Below are 23,314 nucleotides of genomic sequence, written 5' to 3' on the forward strand. Positions count from 1 at the left end.
TGTACAAGTCGAGAATGGCATTCCATCTTCAATGGAAGATAATGTGAAATTGGAGGATGTTTTGCCGTATTATCACATATCCTTCAACGATGGGGACCCTCAAGAAGATGAAGATGCGAAAAATGCTCCACCTGAACTTGAAGAAGGAGTGAAGACGACAGTTGATGCCTTAAAATAAGTTAACCTTGGCACCAATGAAGAACCAAGACCCACCTACCTAAGTGTTTTACTAGAAGCTGATGAAGAGAGCACTTATATTGAGTTACTCAAAGAGTTCAGGGATGTATTTGTTTGGAGTTACAAAGAGATGCTTGGCTTGAACCCGAAAGTAGCAGTCCATCACCTTGCAGTCGAAAATGGTGCTCACCCTGTTAAACAAGCTCAAAGGTGTTTTACGCTGGACTTGGTTCCCTTGATTGAAACCGAAGTTAACAAGCTTATCGAAGCTGGCTTTATTCGTGAAGTTAAATACCTAACATGGGTTTCAAGTATTGTCCCTGTAAGGAAGAAAAGTGGCCAGATTCGAGTGTGCATTGATTTTAGGGATCTTAACAATGCGTGTCTGAAAGATAAGTTCCTGCTTCCCATTCCAGAACTGATGATCGATGCTACTACTAGGTACGAGACAATGTCATTTATGGACGGTTCATCATGTTATAACCAAATTCGCGTGGCGCCAAAATATGAAGATCTTACTGCATTCTGTACCCTCAAGGGTATTTATTGCTACAAGGTAATACCTTTCGGCTTAAAAAACGCTGGTGCTACTTACCAAAGGGCCATGCTGAAATTTGTTTGACGATCTTCTCCACAAGAATGTCGAATGTTATGTTGACGATTTGGTGGTAAAATCAAGAGAGAAAGGCGACCACTTGAAATACTTGAGAATGGTGTTTGAGTTGCTCCGGAGGTACCAACTTAGGATGAATCCATTGAAATGCGCCTTTGCAGTTACTTTCGGAAAGTTCCTTGGTTTCATTGTTCGACATCGAGGGATTGAAATTGATCAAGCCAAAGTAGATGCAATCTTGAAAATGCCTGAGCCTCGAGACATTCACGAATTGAAAAGTCTGCAGGGAAAGTTAGCGTACCTTAGGAGATTCATCTCAAACTTAGTTGGAAGGTGACGACCATTCAGTCGTCTTATGAAGAAATGTGTCCCTTTCAAATGGGACCAAGCATGTAGCAATGCCTTTGAGAGCATTAAATCCTACTTGATGAAGCCTCCAGTTTTGGCAGCCCATATACTTAGAAAGTCGCTGATACTATACATTTCAGCACAAGAAAGGTCTGTTGGAGCACTACTAGCCCAAGAAAATAGTGAAGGAAAGAAAAATCCCTTTACTACTTGAGCAGGATGATGACACCAAATGAACTGAATTATTCGCCAATTGAAAAGTTATGTTTGGTGCTAGTCTTCTCAATGCAAAAGTTGAAGCACTACTTTCAAGCTCATGTCGTTCGTTTAGTTTCTAGAGCAAATCCCATCAAGTTCGTGATGTCAAAACCTGTCCTTAGTGATCGACTAGCAAGGTGGTACCACCAGTTTCAACAATTTGAAATCGTGTATATCCCTCAAAAGGCTATAAAAGGACAAGCGTTAGCGGACTTCTTGGCAAATCATCTTATACCTGATGATTGGGAGCTAAATGACGAACTACCTGATGAGGACGCCATGGTCATCAAAGTTCAGCCTCCATGGAAGATGTACTTTGATGGTGCTACACATCGCGGAGGAGCTGGTGCTATTGTAGTATTTGTGACTTCTCAAGGTGAAGTTCTGCCCTACTCTTTTACATTGACGCAACTCTGCTCTAACAATGTTGTTGAGTATCAAGCGTTGATACTTGGGCTTGAAATGACTATCGAAATGAAGTGGTTGTAATTGCAAGTCTTTGGTGACTCTCAGTTAGTGGTCAATCAGCTTTTAGGTAGTTACGAGATCAAGAAGCCTGAACTACGTCCATATCATGATTAAGCTAAAATGTTAATGGGGTGGCTCGGTGATGTGACTATTCAGCATGTGCCAAGGAAAGAAAATAAGAAGGCGGATGCTTTAGCTGCCCTAGCTTCATCTTTAATACTACCTGATCAAGCGCAAGTTACTGTCTTCCAAAAATGGGTAGTACCACTGCCAAATGAGACTGAAAGTGAAGAAAATAAACTCAAGCATCTTGTCGTTGTTTCTAAAGTCAAGAAAGAAGAATGGAGACAACCCATTATCGACTACTTATGATATGGGATACTTTTAGAAAATCTGCGGAGAAGAACTGAAATCCGTCGTCGTGCACCTCGCTTCCTTTACTACAAAGATACCCTATATAGAAAATCATTCGAGGGAGTACTCTTGCGATGCTTAGGGGAAGATGAAGCACTCCAAGCTTTGCAAGAAGCACATTTTGGAGTATGTGGGTCACACCAGTTTGGACCAAAGCTCCACTTTCATATAAAAAGAATGGGATATTATTGGCCAACGATGGTAAAAGATTGCTCGAACTATGCTCGAAGATGTAAGGCTTGTCAATTCCATACGAATTTTATCCATCAACCTCCTAAAGTATTACACCCGATTGTTGCATCCTGGCCGTTTGACGCTTGGGGATTGGATATTGTTGGACCACTGCCAAAGTCCTCTGGTGGGTACCTATACATCTTGGTTGCAACTGACTACTTCTCAAAATGGGCCGAAGTTGTTGCTCTTAAGGAAGTAAAGAAGGAAAATGTTGCAAATTTCATCCGAGTAAATATTATTTATCGCTTTGGCATTCCTCGTTACATAATAACGAATAATGAAAAGTCATTCAATAATAGGCTGATGAACAAGATTTGTGATCTCTTTGGTTTCAAGCAACGTAACTCTTCGATGTACAATACCGCAGCCAATGGTCTAGCTGAGGCATTCAACAAGACTCTATGCAACTTGTTAAAGAAAGTCGTCTCCAAATCCAAACGAGATTGGAATGACCGTATGGAAGAAGCTCTATGGGCATATAGGACGACTCACCACACGCCAACACATGCGACTCCTTATTCACTCATTTATGGAGTCGAAGTCATCTTGCCACTTGAGCGTCAAATACCTTCGTTACGACTGGCTATTCAAGAAGGGATCACTGATGAAGAAAATGCTCGACTTCGATTAGCAGAGTTGGAGGCTCTTGATAAGAAGAGGTTGGATAGCTCAACAGAGTCTTGAATGTTATCAAGCTCGATTATCTCGCACCTTCAATAAAAGAGTTCGACCGATATCCTTTCAAGTAGGAGATCAAGTCCTTGCCGTACGAAGACCCATAATTACTTCCCATAAACATGTAGGGAAGTTCACTTCAAAATGGGATGGGCCATATGTCGTACAAGAAGTTTACTCAAGTGGGGTTTACAAGTTGGTTGATGCTGATGGCATGAGAATCGGCCCTATCAATGGCAAGTTTTTAAAGAAGTATTATCCTTGAAGTTGCAACGCTCATTGATGCACGAGCCTAAACTGCATGTTGCTACACTTCTGGCCCGCATGAGTCTAAACTGTGTATGTCCCCTACAAAAAAAAAGTTCTCTAGGTTGAAAACTTCAAAAGAGGAGGCCTAGGCAAAAGTTAGGACATAAACAAAATCACCCAGTCTGAACTACGGTATGACTTGATCCTCTTTACCGAGGTACGTAGGCAGCTTAGAGTTTCATTCTAAGTCCAGTCGCATAAGTTCGAAAGATACATATTGCCCCAATTATTGTTCGAATAAAGTATGAAGGAATGTAAGATCAAGCTGAAATGTCATCCTCCTATTGAACTTTGATCTCATTTGATTTAAAGTGGGCAAACCTCCATGGTAAAATGATATCTTTAATTGGCCGATTTTAGGAGGATGTTAAGTATTTGCATTGAAGTCCACGGTTTCTTCGCCAAACCTTCAAGTTTGTTGGTCTCCAAGTTCGCCCTCTCCCTTTAAAAAAAAGAGGGGATGTCTGTGTCGGACTTCTTTTAATGGTTTTCATTGCGAACTTTTAAAAGTGTTCATCTCGAACTTTTAAAGGCATCCGAGTTTTTAACGGTTTTTGTTGCGAACTTTTAAAGGTGTTCGTCTCGAACTTTTAAAGGCATCCGAATTTTTAACAGTTTTCGTTGCAAACTTTTAAAGGTGTTCGTCTCGAACTTTTAAAGGCATTCGAATTTTTAAAAGTTTTCGTGGTGAACTTTTAAAGGTGTTCGTCTCGAACTTTTAAAGGCATCCGAATTTTTAAAGGTTTTCGTTGCGAAATTTTAAAGGTGTTCGTCTCGAACTTTTAAAGGCAGTCGGATTTTTAAGGTTTTCGTTCTGCACTTTTAAGGCGTATGCTTCAAACTTTTAAAGGTGCTCGTGGAAACTTTAAGGGTCCCCATTGCCGACTTTTAAAGATTTCTACCACTAACTTTATGGATCTTTGCCACGAATTTTTAGGAGTCTTCATTGCGTGCTTTTAAAGGTCTTCACCGCGAACTTTTAAAGGTCTTCGCCGTGAACTTTTAAGATCTTGACCACGAGTTGTTAATGATCTTTGCACAAACTTTTATGGGTCTTTGCCGCAAATTTTAAGGGTATCCACCGCGAACTTTTAAAGGCCTTGGCCATGAGCTTTTAAGGATCTTCGCACGAACTTTTACGGGTTTTCCCGCAAATTTAAAGGTATTCGTTGCGAACTTTTAAAGATCTTCACTGGGAACTTTTAAAGGTCTTTACCGCGAACTTTTAAAGGTCTTCATTGCGAGCTTTTAAAGGTTTTCACTGTGAACTTTTAAAGATCTTGATCACGAGCTTTTAAGGATCTTTGCACGAACTTTTATGGGTCCAATTATATTTTAAATATATTAGTCCAAATAAATATTTTGTGCTAATATAATTGGATTAATTATATAAGACCAATATTATTGGGCTAGCCCATTTCTTGGGCTAAAGTAATGAGCTCACTTCATTAAGCCCAAGATGTCATCTTCCTAGAGGCCTAGTTTGGTGCTACGTGTCAAATGACGTGGCGCGCGAAGTCAAGCGGAAGAGCCAATAGGATCATGCCACGTATCAAAATGACAAGGCATGCCTAGTCACACTAAAAGGCCAATGAAATCGCGCCACATGGGCAAGTGACATGTTTTGACCAATCAAATGCGGCCATGTAACTCTTCAATCTGATTGGTCGGAAAGAGTTTGTCCTTATCATAACTCTTCCCTTCCACAACTATAAATAGGCGTCTTCATAACTCAGAAAGGGGACCAGAAGTTATAACAAGAAGCAAGAGAGAGCTTTGGATCAAACGCCGCAAATTTCTCTACAAGTTTCAGGCTTCAAGCAACCAAGTTCAAGTTCAAGAACGAAGAATGAATCAAGTTCAAGCTCAAGAATGAAGAACAATTCAAGTATTCAAGATCAAGAACGAAGTCAAATCAAATACAAGGCGTTCAAGATCAAGGCTACTTGTTCGTGATACAATTCGTGGCAACAATCAAAGTGTTCACGGCGGATAAATCAAATACATATTCAAGATCAAGCTCAAAGGCCCTTGAATTTATACTAGAAAAGTAGAATCAGAGATTGTAACACTCAAATATTCGAAAAAAAATAATACGATTGTTGCAATATTTTCGGTCTTAATTTTATTTTCTCGACGCAATTTATTATCTACAAGTAGATTATTACCTATAATTATCTGGTAAGTAACCTAATTATGTATTATGTTGTAAAGAGCTAAAATATGTCGGGGGAAAACACTAAAAGCTGGAGATTCCTTGGCCTTAAACTAAAGGCCATTTCAATGTCTCTCATGCACCCGTCTCTCCCTACATAGATTGTTTTTTCTCATCTTTTCCTATCTAACTAGAGATAGAGAGGGAAAGAAGGCACAATATCTTGTATTTCCCTCACTTTCCATAAGCAAAACCTACAAACATGAGACTCGTTTTGTCTTACAAATCATATTTACCCACTATTGATGCTACGGCGTAATGGTAAGAGTTGTCTCCACATGATTAGGAGGTCATGAGTCCAAGCCGTAGAAACAGTCTTCGGCAGAAATGCAAGGCTGCGTATAATAGACTCAATGTGCTCTGGCCCTCCCCTGGACCCTACGCATATATTGCAGGAGCTTTATGCACTGAGTTTTCCTTTACACTAGTGATGCTATGTTTGTAAGGCAAACCTAGGCGATGTTGTTGCTCGTGATATGTCTATTAATGCTTCACCAGTAAAGGCACCAACGCCTGCAAACTTGGCACATTGACAAAGCTATTTTTACCTAGAAATCAATCTGTTGTTGTTTCTGATAATGTTTCATCAGAAGTTGCGCGTATAGGAGCTCATTCCAAGTATCTGGTACACCAGGAAGGCACCAGTGGCTGCAATCTTGGTACCTTAATGTCAACTTCCTCTCCTCGTCTGTCATGTTTGGCTTCCTGTATACCGATGGATGCCCATCCTTGCGAAAATCTGTCATTCTAGTTATATTCAAGTAGTAGACCGGCGTCTTCATCCACCTGATCACATTCTCTAACATTCCCATTATTGGCGGATACAGAGAAGGCGACAATTCTTTCTCATCCTTCAGTGGTTCAATGTCACAGTCACATTTTCCACCAGAATACCACTCCCCTCCACTGCAAATGCATCAGAAAAATAGCCAAGATTACTTGTCATTTTCAAGTTTTAGCTCTCATTATGTAGAGTTTACAGGAGAATACAGTCTATATTGCGTGGACTCTCCAAATATGTCATCACACTTGTGTCTGATCCGCCAAAAATACATTACTTTTGGAGGATCCGACACGCACCAGTCAGTATTTTGAAGAGTCCGAGCAACATAGAATACAGTTACCTAAAATGAGAGACTGAATAACCTCTCAAGAAAACTTGAGTCCTAATTGGATCTACATTGGCCTCAATCCATCTTGACCATGTTGTCATTGCCTTGCGAAACGCCTCGACTACATTTAGTTCACCATAAACATGGCTCCCTTCTTAATAGTAACCTTTCCTACAAAGTTTTTTTAACACATGGCTAAATCAAAGAGCGACGACACAAATTTTCAGTGACACACATATATATAATGTGTGAGCCTTATGTGGACGATTTGGTAGTCTTTTCAAAAGAAAGAACCGACCACATCAAAAATTGATTTAGCAAACAGAGATGCATAAATCCAAATAGAAATGAAGAAACAGAAAGGTACCCTGCAGATGTTTTCATGAGTCCACCAATGCCCAGTGTTAAATACAAGAATGTCAGCGCCTTTGTATTTGTCGCATGAACTCTCAACAAGATCCAGCCGAAGCGTTTCTTTCTTTGATCCATTCTCATCTGGTACTTCCCACTCTTGAACCAGAAAAGGCGAACGAACTCACTCCACTGAACAATTGTAGTCCTGCTCAAATATTGATCAGCAGCAGATTAGCAGATTGTTTCAAGAACTTAAAGAAACTAAATTGGTTGGTTATTAAGGTAATATAGAAGTCTAATCAATATTGTTTTACAGCAACTACTACGCCTTAATATCAAACAAATTAGGGACGGCTATGTGAATCCTCACCAATCATGTCACTGCTTTTAATGAATCAACATAAATATATGACACACAAGACATCAAATCGAGCTCGATTCCCAATAAGCTTTGTTTGCAGCATATAATGCAGAACTCTTATAGAAAACTGTTATCCTTCAAATAATCAGCACATTTCATTCTCATTTGCTAAAGCTTAATAACAACTACTACTACGCCTGAATTCTAAGCAAACAGGGTCGGTTATATGAATCCTTGCTAGTGATGTTGCTTCATTTAATGAATCATCATAAACATTTGGCATACAAGACACCTAATTTGTTCATTAAATCTATGCCTCATTCTCATTCATACCATAAAACTAAGTTTCCAGCAAATTAGATTCATTATTTACAAGTCTTGGACAACATTCTTACTGAAATTTAGGCTTCCTCTCACCCCTTTCAATATGTCTTTTTACTAAGATTTGCTAACTTTTTGACAAATATGAGAAAAAATGGAAGCCGAGTGCACCGAGCTCCCGCTATGCGAGAGATCCGGAGAAGGGTCCGACCACAAAGGTCTATTGTACAATTTTACCTTGCATTTCTGCAATAGACTGTTTCCATGATTCGAACTCATGACCTCCTTGTCACACCTCCTTTTTCCGCCCCCGCGAGGGGTGAAGGAGTTTTTCCAATTAAAGGACAATCGAAACGGGATTTGTTTATTTATTTCAGAGTCGCCACTTGGGAGATTTAGGGTGTCCCAAGTCACCAATTTAATCCCGAATCGAGGAAAAGAATGACTCTGTATTACAGTCCGCGAACCAGAAATCCGGATAAGGAATTCTGTTAACCCGGGAGAAGGTGTTAGGCATTCCCGAGTTCCGTGGTTCTAGCACGGTCGCTCAACTGTCATATTCGGCTTGTTTATCTGATTTTATACAATTATGAGCTAATGTGCAAGTTTTAACTTTTAACCGCTTTCGTCATTATTTATATATTTTTTCAAGAATTGCAACATCATGGAAATACATCTCCAACCACGTCACATCAATGCACCCGTGGTTGTTGGCACATTTCAACTCTGTTGAGATTTGGATTTGGGTCACATAAATGTGCACCCGAGTTTTAAGAAAATTAAATTATTAAAAGGCGTGCCTAAAGCGACTAGCGTATCATTTACTTTGGGTAGGGCCGTGAAATTTTGCTAAACGGTCCATCCCGAAGTCTAAGCAATTTTAAAGCAAATATTTACCGAGGGCCCCACAATTTTGTATTTTTATTCGGTGAGGCTCATCTCATTCTTATTTTTTAAAGGAATTTGCAACGTCATGGACATGCATCTCGGACCACGTCACAATCAATGTACCCGTGATTAGAGACACATTTCGACTCCGTTGAGATTTGGATTTGGGTCACATAAATGTGCACCCGAGTTTAAGAATGTAATTTAATTAAATCGCGTCTAAAGAGTCTAACGCGTTATTATCTTTGGGGAAGGCAGTGAAATTTACTAAACAGTCCATCCCGATTTCTAAGTATTTATTATGACCAATTATTGAGGGACCCGCAATTTGCATTTTTATTTGGCGAGGCTCGTCTCATTATTTATTTATTTTTTTAAAAAAAGATAATCTTAGAATGACTACATTTTTTTATTTTTCGTTTTTCTCTAAAATAAATGAAGAAAATGTCCTACTTTATTTACATACTTTCGAGTTATTATAGTTAAGTTTCGAAAGTGAGTCGTTTAAAGAGTTTACATGGGCAGCGCATAGAATGTTCTACATACAGACAGTAAAAGAAAGAAAAGACTACATTAAACTACAACTTCAAATCTTTCTCATTTTTTGCATTCATGTTTCGAGTAGCTTACAAGATGAACCAGTGTATCGTTTGTGTACCTGGTATTGTCAATACAAGAAGAAGAAGGTTAGCAAAGTAGTATGTAACACAGCAACATACAGCAGCAAAAAGCCCAACACAGTAGCTTCAACACCTCAATCCAAAAATCCCAGCAACACGGAGAAAACTAGTAAAAATGGAGAAGAAAAATAGTGCGGAAATCTCTCTTTGTTTTTCTTTCTAGATTTGAACTCTCTATGGTGTTTTTCCGCTCTCAATATTTCAGAAAATTTGGTTCTATCTTTTTTACTCTCTCCAAAATGAATTCTGTCCCTGTATATTCCATGTACCCAGAGTGTATATCGAGTGTATACTGCTCTCTCCGCCCCCTCTTTTTTTTCTTCTCTCTATCTAGTTTTTCCTCTTTTTTTTCCACAACCTTCTTCCTAAATTTTCTCTTCTATTTATAGCAAAATTTTCGAAATTTTCGGATTTATTTTTTAATTAAAAGAAATCCCACTTACAAATTGCTTTTATTTTTTAGAAAAAGAAATCCCACATTTATTTACTTTTATTTTTAAAATTCCAACTTTAATTACTTTATCTTATTTAAAATCCCACTTTTTATTTTTTTAAAAGAGAATCTCACTTTATTTAACTTTTCTTTAAAAAAAACAAACCACTATCTTTTCTTTTTCTTTCAAAAATGCTACTTTCAATTACTTTAAATTTTTAAAATTTTCAGATACCTTTATATTTATTTTTTAATTCCAACCTTCTTTTACTTTTTACTTTTTTAAAAATTTCCACAAAACTTTTTATTTTTTTAAATTTTCTACATTCTTTTACTTTTTTTTTAAAAGAGAATTCCACCTATTTTTTATATATATTTTTTTATTAAATACTTCCCTTTTTTCTTATTTTTTTAAATCATTCCCGAAATTATTATTTTTGTTTTTAAAAAAATTATTTTCGGATTTTTTTTATATAAAAAAAAACAAAAAATAATAATAAAAATATTAATAGTGATAATTCAGCTTTTAATTTTTTGGTATTTTTATCCTATAATAAAAAGTGTAATAAAGCTAAAATAATAGTAGGTTAAAACCCCCTAAAATATTTACATAAAAGAAGTGATAAAAAAATTAAATGTTGTCAAAAATTAGGTGTTCACAGCTGCCCCTCTTTGCTCGAAAACACGAAGAGCTTTCGGGCAAAGATAAAGTGAACAATGCGACTAATTTTTGATCATATCGTTATTCAAAATAGGAAGAAAATAAAAAAGGAAAGGCGCAACCGAGTCCTGGTTTTGGACAGTCTACATATCCCTGGTTATAAGGGAATCAGGTCGCGTGTAGTTCAGAAAGTTTTGGTAGCTGGGACTACCATGGGATTGCGATGTTACTGTTACTGTTGTTGCGTGCTGTTACCACTACTTTTCGATCTCCTTATTACACCATTGCTAGAAAGAAAACAAGAAGTTATACTAAGCTATGATCTATGAATTACAAAGATTTATTCTCGAGCTTGGTCATGTGATTGTTGCTGCCTTGTTGCTTTGTGTTTCCTCTGGTATTTCTTTACTTCTAGCTCGACTTGTGGTCTTCCTTCTGATTTCTGCTGGGGATTTTTGTTGTAACCCTCTGCTTTACTGACTTCAAACTTCAATGTATTCTCCTGTTCTGCAAGTGGGCTCCTGACTCCACCCTGACTTTTGAAAGATGACACAACCTCCATTCTCCAGGCGGGCTCCTGACTTCAACAACTTTTAAAAATAAAACGTCATTCCTCTCTTCAGGCGGGCTCCTGACTTCAACTTTAAAAATAAAATGTCATTCCTTTCTTTAGGTTGGCGAGATTTCAACAACTTTTAAAAATAAAACGCCTTTCCTCTCTTCAGGCGGGCTCCTGATTTCAACAACAACTTTGAAAATAAACGCCATTCCTTTCTTCAGGCGGGCTCCTGACCTCAACAACAACTAAACATTGATAATCTTAAGAAAACTAAAAAAATGACTCCCTTTTTTTCAAATTCAAACTTCTTCTTTTTTCAAATTATCCTAGGAGAAAATTCATCAGACTAGATTTTGATCCTAGGAGAAGATTCATCCGACTAAGATTTTATTATATTATCTTGGGAGAAAAATTCCATCGGACCAAGATTTTGACTCTAGGAGATAAATCGTCAAACTAGGTCCATTTTGTTGTGATCTTAGGAGAAAGATTCATCGGACTAAGATTTGATATCTTAGGAGAAAATTTCATCGGACTAAAATTTCTATCTTATGAGAAAAATTCCTCGGACTAAGATTTGATATCTTAGGAGAAAAATTCATCGGACTAAAATTTGATATCTTAGGAGAAAGATTCATCGGACTAAGATTTGATGTCTTAGGAGAAAATTTCATCGGACTAAAATTTCTATCTTAGGAGAAAAATTCATCGGACTAAGATTTGGTATCTTAGGAGAAAATTTCATCGGACTAAGATTTGATATCTTATCTTGGGAGGAAAAAAAATTCCATCGGACCAAGATTTTGACTCTAGGAGATAAATCGTCAAACTAGGTCCATTTTGTTGTGATCTTAGGAGAAAGATTCATCGGACTAAGATTTGATATCTTAGGAGAAAATTTCATCGGACTAAAATTTCTATCTTAGGAGAAAAATTCATCGGACTAAGATTTGATATCTTAGGAGAAAAATTCATCGGACTAAAATTTGATATCTTAGGAGAAAGATTCATCGGACTAAGATTTGATGTCTTAGGAGAAAATTTCATCGGACTAAAATTTCTATCTTAGGAGAAAAATTCATCGGACTAAGATTTGGTATCTTAGGAGAAAATTTCATCGGACTAAGATTTGATATCTTATCTTGGGAGAAAAAATTCCATCGGACCAAGATTGTGACTCTAGGAGATAAATCGTCAAACTAGGTCCATTTTGTTGTGATCTTAGGAGAAAGATTCATCGGACTAAGATTTGATATCTTAGGAGAAAATTTCATCGGACTAAGATTTCTATCTTAGGAGAAAAATTCATCGGACTAAGATTTGGTATCTTAGGAGAAAATTTCATCGGACTAAGATTTGATATCTTATCTTGGGAGAAAAAATTCCATCGGACCAAGATTGTGACTCTAGGAGATAAATCGTCAAACTAGGTCCATTTTGTTGTGATCTTAGGAGAAAGATTCATCGGACTAAGATTTGATATCTTAGGAGAAAATTTCATCGGACTAAGATTTCTATCTTAGGAAAATTTATCAGTTTTAAAATGGTGGCCGATTTGTGGCTTTGCTGGGGATGGCTTCCTCCTTTAAAAGCTGGTGTTGTCTTCCCACGAGACTGTTGGGATAATGATGTTGGGGAATTACTTACTTACTTGCTGGGGATAATACCACTGGGGGAGTCTCCTTTCTTTCCCTCCTTCAAATTTTTTTTTTCTATTTTCTCTCAACACTGCTGGGGATAAAAGTGTTATCCTCTTGGGATAACGTTGTTGAGGATAACGCTGTTGGGGAATTTTATCCCTTCAAATCGATGCTTCATTCTTCTGGAAGCTGCTGGGGATGATAATGGCTTTTGCTTTTTCTAAACACCAGTTTCATCTCTTTGGTTCTGTCCGCTGGGGATACAACTCCTTTTATTAAAACTCATTATTTTCTTTCTTTCAACACTGCTGGGGATAACACCGGTTCAAAACCCACTTACCTTAAGACTGGTGTTATCTTTCTTCCTCCCCATGTGGATACCTGACTTCCAGAAAATTTTCAAAATGAAAAAAAAAATCTGCCCCAGTTTGATAATCTTTTTTATGGCATGCCTTTCCGCCATCAATGCCATTTCCTTTAAGATTCGACTGTGGTGGTTGGTTGTGATACTCCTACTGGGGATGGCTTTTCCCTTTCTCCTTCCCTTCTCTGCGTTCCAAAAAACTTGCTGGGGATGATATTATTTGCTGGGGATGATCCCTTTCTACTGGGGATATCCCTCTTCTTTTGTGGCACAGCTCGGAAACTGGCATTTCCCTGACCTTTTAGTCTCATATGAATTTCCCAAATCATGCTCATTGCTCTCCGCGTTGTTCTTTCTTGATTTGTCCACGGGCCTTGGCCTTGAGGTTTATAACCTTTGATTTCGGCGAGGATATCCCTCTTGACACTCGTCAATCCTTTTGTCAATTCCCTCTTGTTGGGGATATCTTTCTTGACACTGGCCTCGCGCTTGTTCCTTGCTGACTATACCACTTGGATGTACTAGTCAGATCTCGTCTTGCATAATTGGAAAGCTGATGGCAGATTTTGAAGTCATTACTCGTTCTGACCAAACAGACTCTATTGGGGAATTTTTCTATGAAAGGAGAAAGATAAAAAGGAACAGAATAAAAGACAAAGGAAAGAGATGACTCTCTAATGAGGAAACTATAAAATAAAAACCTATCAAATGTGGATACCAACTCTAATGGTCATGACATGCACATATGGCTTGTCCTTCGTCGTTAATCGCTTTTCACAACTTTTGTCTGGTGATTTCCATCTGATTCTCAATCTTTATTCGACTTGTAGTGCCCGAAGGGTTTTCACTATCAAGCCTCTCTCATTTTTTTTAAACTTTCATCGCCTTATGGTGCCCGTGAAGATTTTCACCGATAAGACTCTCTCATTTGTATCACTTTCCAGCTGGGGATTTGGAGTGTTGCCGGTATGACTCTTTCTGCTGGGATTAGAGTCCTTTCTGCTGTGGAACAGAGTGTTATGTTCACCGGCAAGACTCTCATTTGTCTGACTTGACATCTTTTGAAGACTGATCAGAAGGTCTTTCTTTGGACCGTAATGTGGGTTTTGGATAGGCTAGAAAGAAAGGGTATTAAAGGCTCAAAAATAAATTTGGGGTTCAAAATTACCACCTTCGGAACTATATTTGTTTACAACAAGCGCAACTCTTGCCCCAGTTTTTAGTTTGGGGATTTTTATTTTTGTTATACTATGTTACACTATGCACATTATGCACCCTATGACCGAGCCGTGAGGCGCCTACGTATCCTCTTTGAGGAATCAGGTCAAACGTAGTTCCCAATTCCTCTGTTTTCTTCTGACTTTCTTTTGTTTTTTGTTATCATTTTTCTTTTCTTTTTTTTTCCACGTTTGTGTTTCTAACCTTTGCTACTGATTTCGAACGAGGGGTATGAAAGAAAATAAATAAGGCTCAAAAAGGGTAACGAAGGATAAAGTGTTTAGGTAACAGAACAAAATGCCTTCGTCATTCCAGTCTTCAAAACATGCCAAGGGCAAACAACACAATTAAACATCGCAACATTAAATATCCACGAATTCACCTTTTTATTTGTCATTTTTAAAACAACGCTGGGCAATACTCTCACTTTCATCACCACGAACGGCCCCCTTGTCAATATGGCCAATTTGCTTTTATGGTTTTCTTTATGTTTTACCTCACCCCAGTTTCACATGGTTCAGGCTTCAAATGATCTCAAACTGTTCTTATTTTCAAAGGGGTCCCGATCATCCCCAAATGGCTTTACGATCAACTTTTAAGATTAGGCCTAAACTGTGCGCGCATGTCATGTCACTAGAATCGGCGTTGAACAAAAGCAAAACAAAAGGGTAAAGAAAACTAAACAAAGAAGATGACTGGAGATAATAAAAGACCGGAATTTGCATTTAGACAAACGGTAGAACTGTTTAAACAACAAAATAAACAGTTACAACCCTAAAACCAAACCAGATAACACCACATTAGGTACTAGACAAATAAAAGGATAAGAGGGTTTGACCACAAGATAATATCCGGATTACAACCCTGAAATAATCCGGACGACAGAAATGACAACAAAATAAACCACCAAAACTCCTCTCTGGCTGACCAGGAGATGGAGCGCCTTTCCAATTGCCAAACACGGTGTTTTAGTCATTGAGTTCTGCATCATCATTGCCAAGACCATTACCAACTTCAATATCATTATCATCAGTTAGCAGCTTCCCGGGATGACTCTCAAACTCCATGTCACCAGGCATCCTCCCCATAAAGTGTGCATCATGATGTGCAGGTAAAGGATTCTGCGCGATATTTTGGGTGTCACTATCTTGGATCACAATCAGATTTTCCTGGATCATCCTTTTTATTTCTCTTTTCAAATCCCGACAACTTTCAACATTGTGCCCCTGGGTATTGGAATGGTATTCACACCTTTTAAAAGGGTCAAAGCTTCTTGCACGTGGGTCCGCATGATTTGGAGGAATAGATGCAATCATGTCGTGATGCTTTAACCTCTCAAATAAGCTTTCATAGGACTCTCCTATTGGTGTAAAATTATCTTTCAACCTTCGTTCCCCTTTATACCTCTGGCTTGGATGTGGGTTATAGGGCACCTGAAAGTTATGTGGAGGCTTCTGGAGATTTTGTGACGCTCGTGCTCGCCTTCTGGGGTGTTTTGGTGGCCGGGCAACATACTGAGGTGGAACAATAGAGTGTTGTGGGTTCTGAGGGGGATAATATTGCTCAGGGGATTCATAGAAAACTTGAGGAGGCTGCTCATACCTTCGAGATGTTCTCCTAGGACCTCTTCTTGACCCTGATGTCATCATGATTTCTTCAATCTTCTCATTTGTGTCGCAAAAATTATCAGACTCAACCCGGACAGCGTGAGTTGCAGCTTTAAAAACTGCTTGACTTATAATTTTTCCTGTCTTAAGACCATTCTCTATCATTTCTCCCATTTTGATTGCTTCCGAGAAGGATTTGGCAACTGCGGACATCATGTTCTGAAAGTAATCTGGCTCTTGCGCTTGAAGGAAGACAGTTATTAGCTCGTGGTCATCCATGGGTGGCTTAACTCGAGCTGCTTGCTCTCTCCATTTAATGGCATATTCCCTGAAACTTTCACTTGGTTTCTTCTTCAGGTTTGAAAGGGAAATGCGGTCTGGGGCAATGTCGATGCTGTATTGGAACTGTTTGACAAATGCTTGTGCCATGTCGTCCCAGACATACCAGCGAGACGTGTCTTGATCCATAAACCATTCGGAAGCTACTCCCGTAAGGCTTTCCACAAAATAAGCCATCAACAATTCTTCATTTCTTCCCGCACCTCTCAGTTGATTGCAATACCTTTTCAGGTGGGCAATGGGATCTCCATGTCCATCGTACTTTTCAAATTTGGGAGTCTTGAAACCAGGCGGCAAGTGGACATCGGGGAACATACATAGATCTTTGAAGGCAACACTCTTTTGACCAGACAACCCTTGCCTGTTTTTCAACCATTGTTCTAAGCTTTTCACTCTTTGGGTCATTTCTTCTTGTACCATCTTTCGGGCAGGCTCTTCAATCTTTGCAGGAAGATCAAACGAGTACGAGTGGTACTTAGGAGAGTGGTACTGCTCTTGTTGTGTCGCAAATTGTGACTCTTGACGAGGCTGTCCTTGCCCACTGGCCCATGCTTGACACACTCCGGTCATTTGCTGTTTCAGTATTCTATTTTTCTCCGGCACAGTAGACTCTTGTTGAACCCTCTGACTCTGAGTCTCTTGAGCATTTGTAACAACTTTGATGTCAGTTATCATTTTCTTTGGATCTTGTGTTTCCATCTTACCACAAACCGACCAACTCAACTTTCTTAATAATTCAAAACAAAACATGTTAGAATGGACTCAGTCGGTTCTTATTATTAGCAACATCTTTTTCCTTTTTTCGATTTTTTTTTTTCGATTTTTTTCAATTTTTTTTTGTTGTGGTCGAATCTTATGGAGATTGCCTACGTATCATGACCCCGCATGAATCAGACCTTGCGTAGTTCGGACCAAATAAAGATAAACAACAATTTTTTCAATTTTCATATTAAAACAAACTGGGTTTCAAAGGTTTGAAGATGACCTACAAACTCGAAGATCAAACAACCCACATATTCAAATTAAAAGGTTTACAAACGCCAAAAACAAATGGCCAGCTTCCTTTCTCCGTTTGACAAATGCAACCAAACGGTTATTTTTGCAAATGTGGCCCCTTCCAAATTTCACATGAATTTTGAGGCCGGGGAGGATTATTTTATGACACTTTACAAACTTGCCCATTCTTTTACGAAAATAGCCTTTCGACAACTGAAAGATACTCTGAGGCTATTTCGGCAAGAACGGTTTAAGACGCGGCCGAAGCTGGCTTGGCTTATTTTTGACTAAAATCCAGACGGTGTTCACCTGACCGCTGACTCTTTTTTTTCAAATTTCAATGAAAACGTGGTGTTGCAAACACGGCCCTTCAGCGCCTCGGGGACGAATATTTTTAAGGCTGTGGGGGTCAAGTGGACCAAATCTTAAACATGACCCAAAAGGTGGTTGTTTATGCAAAGTCAGCCTTCCGACGTCCCTTTCGGGAACATTCGGCTATGTTTTGACAAAACAACGTCACCCGACTTATTTATGACAAAATTAAAATTTTGACATGTTTTTTTTATTATTTGTTTTTGGCTATTTTAGCAAAAGGGGGGGTTGGACCCGATGATGATTGCCTACGTATCTCACATCCGGTGAGAATCAAACCCGCGTAGTTCGGGCAGATCATGAATAAGTAAATGAACAAACTTTTTATTTTATTTTATTTTATTTTTTGAAGGAAAGACTTATAAAGAAGAAAGGGAGCATTTTTGCAAAGAAGGATTTCTAAGAAAATATTTTTGAAATTTTACTTTCAATGAAAGAAATGCTTCTAAAAGTATTTTTTTTGAATTTTGAATTTCTTTTCAATTTTGAAAGAAGAAGGAAAATATTTTCGGATTTTTTATTTTATTATATTATTATTATTATTATTTTAAATAATTAAAAAAATGACTTTCTAAAGAAGTCAATGATGGAAAATATTTCTGGATTTTTTGTTTTGAAAATTGGGGGTCTAAAAAACTTTTCTAGACTTTTTGGCAAGGCAAATATTTTTGCAACAAATAAAGATATATATACATTTTTTGAAAATAAAGAAAAACTTTTTGGATTTTTATATATATATATATTTAAAACCACTTTCAACGCCCGACTCTTTTTATTATTATTTTTTTATTTTGGCATTTTCATAAATAAATAAATAAAAAAAACCATTTTAAAAACAAGACTCTTTTTCATTTTCATTTTTATGGCAACACAAACTATTTTTTTTCTATTTTGTTTTTAAAAACAAAACAGAACAACGTTTTTTTTTTCTATTTTTCCTTTGCTTTTAATAAAACAAACTAATAAGACATTGTTTTTTCATTTTCTCAAAATTTCGGCAGAGTTTTGACAGTATTTGGGCATTGGGTTTTTTAAAAAATAAACAATCAATTCCCTAACCTCTATTTCTTTTTTTTTTTTCAATTTCAAAATATTATTCCTGATATTCAAAAGTCAGTCAACACACAAGTCCGAATCAAATAAATGCGCAAGTAGCAGCAAGTAAGATGCATCAGGATGGTCATTTTCATTTTTTGGTACACCTGTCCTAGACAGACCCAACCCCTGTGTTGAGCCTCCAAAGTCAAATGCACGTGATGCAAACAAACGTTCCTACTAGGGATCCGGCATGAAGCTGAGTTATTCTAAGTGAAAAACCTGAGGCATATTGATCTAGACATGGCTTACCCAAACGGACAGCTTGAGCCGAAGTGGGGGCAACGTACCGGGAGCACGAAAGTCTACCCTGCCTAGTTACTTGTCCCAACTTCGTCTTATTTGGTATTACTTCTAACAGAAAGGTGGGTCACGCGCACGTGTGTACCATAAATTCAGAAGACTCAGAAGGAAGGAGGGTTTCGTAGCAGTTTTATATGCACAATTCAGATAATATTAAAGCGGTAAAAAGCAACATTTAGCACATTAAGCATGAATACGTAAAAAAAATCCGATAACAAACAAAGCCAACCATAACAGTTATTTTAAGCTCGAATTCTTGAACCCTGAACCAGAGATTCAGTAAATAATCCCCAGCAGAGTCGCCAGAGCTGTCACACCTCCTTTTTCCGCCCCCGCGAGGGGTGAAGGAGTTTTTCCAATTAAAGGACAATCGAAACGGGATTTGTTTATTTATTTCAGAGTCGCCACTTGGGAGATTTAGGGTGTCCCAAGTCACCAATTTAATCCCGAATCGAGGAAAAGAATGACTCTGTATTACAGTCCGCGAACCAGAAATCCGGATAAGGAATTCTGTTAACCCGGGAGAAGGTGTTAGGCATTCCCGAGTTCCGTGGTTCTAGCACGGTCGCTCAACTGTCATATTCGGCTTGTTTATCTGATTTTATACAATTATGAGCTAATGTGCAAGTTTTAACTTTTAACCGCTTTCGTCATTATTATTATATATTTTTTCAAGAATTGCAACATCATGGAAATACATCTCCAACCACGTCACATCAATGCACCCGTGGTTGTTGGCACATTTCAACTCTGTTGAGATTTGGATTTGGGTCACATAAATGTGCACCCGAGTTTTAAGAAAATTAAATTATTAAAAGGCGTGCCTAAAGCGACTAGCGTATCATTTACTTTGGGTAGGGCCGTGAAATTTTGCTAAACGGTCCATCCCGAAGTCTAAGCAATTTTAAAGCAAATATTTACCGAGGGCCCCACAATTTTGTATTTTTATTCGGTGAGGCTCATCTCATTCTTATTTTTTAAAGGAATTTGCAACGTCATGGACATGCATCTCGGACCACGTCACAATCAATGTACCCGTGATTAGAGACACATTTCGACTCCGTTGAGATTTGGATTTGGGTCACATAAATGTGCACCCGAGTTTAAGAATGTAATTTAATTAAATCGCGTCTAAAGAGTCTAACGCGTTATTATCTTTGGGGAAGGCAGTGAAATTCACTAAACAGTCCATCCCGAATTCTAAGTATTTATTATGACCAATTATTGAGGGCCCCGCAATTTGCATTTTTATTTGGCGAGGCTCGTCTCATTATTTATTTATTTTTTTTAAAAAAAAGATAATCTTAGAATGACTACATTTTTTTATTTTTCGTTTTTCTCTAAAATAAATGAAGAAAATGTCCTACTTTATTTATATACTTTCGAGTTATTATAGTTAAGTTTCGAAAGTGAGTCGTTTAAAGAGTTTACATGGGCAGCGCATAGAATGTTCTACATACAGACAGTAAAAGAAAGAAAAGACTACATTAAACTACAACTTCAAATCTTTCTCATTTTTTGCATTCATGTTTCGAGTAGCTTACAAGATGAACCAGTGTATCGTTTGTGTACCTGGTATTGTCAATACAAGAAGAAGAAGGTTAGCAAAGTAGTATGTAACACAGCAACATACAGCAGCAAAAAGCCCAACACAGTAGCTTCAACACCTCAATCCAGAAATCCCAGCAACACGGAGAAAACTAGTAAAAATGGAGAAGAAAAATAGTGCGGAAATCTCTCTTTGTTTTTCTTTCTAGATTTGAACTCTCTATGGTGTTCTTCCGCTCTCAATATTTCAGAAAATTTGGTTCTATCTTTTTTACTCTCTCCAAAATGAATTTTGTCCTTGTATATTCTGTGTATCCAGAGTGTATATTGAGTGTATACTGCTCTCTCCGCCCCCTCTTTTTTTTCTTCTCTCTATCTAGTTTTTCCTTTTTTTTCTCACACCCTTCTTCCTAAATTTTCTCTTCTATTTATAGCAAAATTTTCGAAATTTTCAGATTTATTTTTTATTTTTTTATTATTTTTTTAATTAAAAGAAATCTCACTTACAAATTGCTTTTATTTTTTAGAAAAAGAAATCCCACCTTTATTTACTTTTATTTTTAAAATTCCAACTTTAATTACTTTATCTTATTTAAAATCCCACTTTTTATTTTTTTAAAAGAGAATCTCACTTTATTTAACTTTTCTTTAAAAAAAACAAACCACTATCTTTTCTTTTTCTTTCAAAAATGCTACTTTCAATTACTTTAAATTTTTAAAATTTTCAGATACCTTTATATTTATTTTTTAATTCCAACCTTCTTTTACTTTTTAATTTTTTAAAAATTTCCACAAAACTTTTTATTTTTTTAAATTTTCTACATTCTTTTACTTTTTTTTTTTTAAAAGAGAATTCCACCTTTTTTTTATATATTTTTTTATTCAATACTTCCCTTTTTTCTTATTTTTTTAAATCATTCCCGAAATTATTATTTTTGTTTTAAAAAAAATATTTTCTGATTTTTTTTATATAAAAAAACAAAAAATAATAATAAAAATATTAATAGTGATAATTCAGCTTTTAATTTTTTGGTATTTTTATCTTATAATAAAAAGTGTAATAAAGCTAAAATAATAATAGGTTAAAACCCCCTAAAATATTTACATAAAAGAAGTGATAAAAAAAATTAAATATTGTCAAAAATTAGGTGTTCACACTCATGAACACATAGCAACAACTTTACCAGTTACGCCAAAGTTTCCGTTATTGACAAATATGAGAATTATGTTAATTAAGTCAACAGTCAAAGGATAAAACCTTACCAAGAATATAAAAGAGCAAGCACCTTCTTTCTTGAAATCATGTCTACCAGATGCCTCAAAAACTTTGGTCTTGTCTTCAACAGAGTTTCTAAGCAAACACACCATTGATTCCCACATATACCTGTTCAGAGAATCACCAACATAAACTAATCTCTTTCCACTCAGCAGCTCCAACATTTCTTTAGCATTGAACCTTCAAAAAGAATCAAAACACCATATCAAAAAGAACATCCACTAAATTGAACTCAATCATAAAAATCAAGAAAAGGGCCGCCTAGTGTACTAAGCTCCCGCTATGCGCGGGGTCCGTGGAGGGGCTGGACCACAATGGCAGCCGTACCTACATTTTTACAAGAGGTTGATCCCACGGCTTGAACCAGTGACCTCTTAGTCACATGACAACAACTTTACCAGTTACGCCAGGACTACCCTTCATAAAAATCAAGAAACCAAAACATATTTTTTTTCATCAAAGTTCTGTTAATTACCTTGGAATATTACAGTGTTTTGGCTGCCACCTGAAGTTCTCATAACCATTATCTGACCTTCCATTTTTGTAACAGTCAAATGGTTCATCTATATGAGGACATGAACCAGGTTCATATAAAGGTCCAAATTCATCTTTCACCCATTTCCCATCAAAAATATCACAATGACTCATTTTTTCCCACCAAGGTTCATTCGTTTCATTTCTTGTATTTTTATCATTTGTCACATTTTGCAAATTCTCATTGTTTAGACCCTTTTGACCATTTTCAGAGTTCATGGTTTTATCAAGTGATATTGAAACCCCATTTTGAGAAACAGAAGAATAATTATAAAGAGAGAAAAAGGTGGAAAAATGTGATCTTTTTTCCAATATTTTTTTGAACCAAAGAGAGGAATGGTTAACCGAAGGATTATTGAACACAAAAAAGACAACACAAGTAACAAACATGAATGTGATACTAAATGTTAATGCCATTGTACGTTGAGTCCTAAAAGATGGAGTCTTGAAAGTTGGTGAAAATAAGCTTTTCTTTAGCTCTGACATTATATATGGTGTTGTTGTATATGAACAAATTGTTTTTTAAGGAATAAGGGAAGAATTATGAGATTTCAGATGGGAAGGCTTATGAGCTAAATATATAGCATATGGCATTTGAAGGGTGAGTTTGTGAAATAGATTCATCATTCATCTTTTCTAGTACACCAGAACATGTTACGGGCCAAGTTCAAGCTCGTGTTATATCGAACCATGATGCAAAGTTAGATTGCTGAGCTTGTGACCCAGAGACCGATCAAGATCGAGATCGACCAAGATCAAGACTGAGCAAGATATATATCCAGAGAGATCGAAGGAAGCTTACCGAGCCAAAGAACGGAAAGCCGAAATATTCGCAATGGAGCGAGGATCATGGCGAAAATCTCGGCACGTATCAAGAATAGGCCGATTAATTAGTTAATCATAGGATTTCTTACCTCATATAAATTTGTATCCAGAGTAGGA

General features: G+C 37.1%; 1 pseudogene; it reads right to left on the bottom strand.

Moving 5' to 3' along the window:
• Positions 1 to 262: 262 nt before the first annotated feature.
• On the bottom strand, positions 263 to 22,789 carry LOC104221181 (protein trichome birefringence-like; annotated as a pseudogene).
• Between the last annotated feature and the right edge of the window lie 525 nt (positions 22,790 to 23,314).

The sequence above is a fragment of the Nicotiana sylvestris genome, chromosome 11, assembly GCF_000393655.2.
Source record: "Nicotiana sylvestris chromosome 11, ASM39365v2, whole genome shotgun sequence".
NCBI classification, from domain to species: Eukaryota; Viridiplantae; Streptophyta; class Magnoliopsida; order Solanales; family Solanaceae; genus Nicotiana; species Nicotiana sylvestris.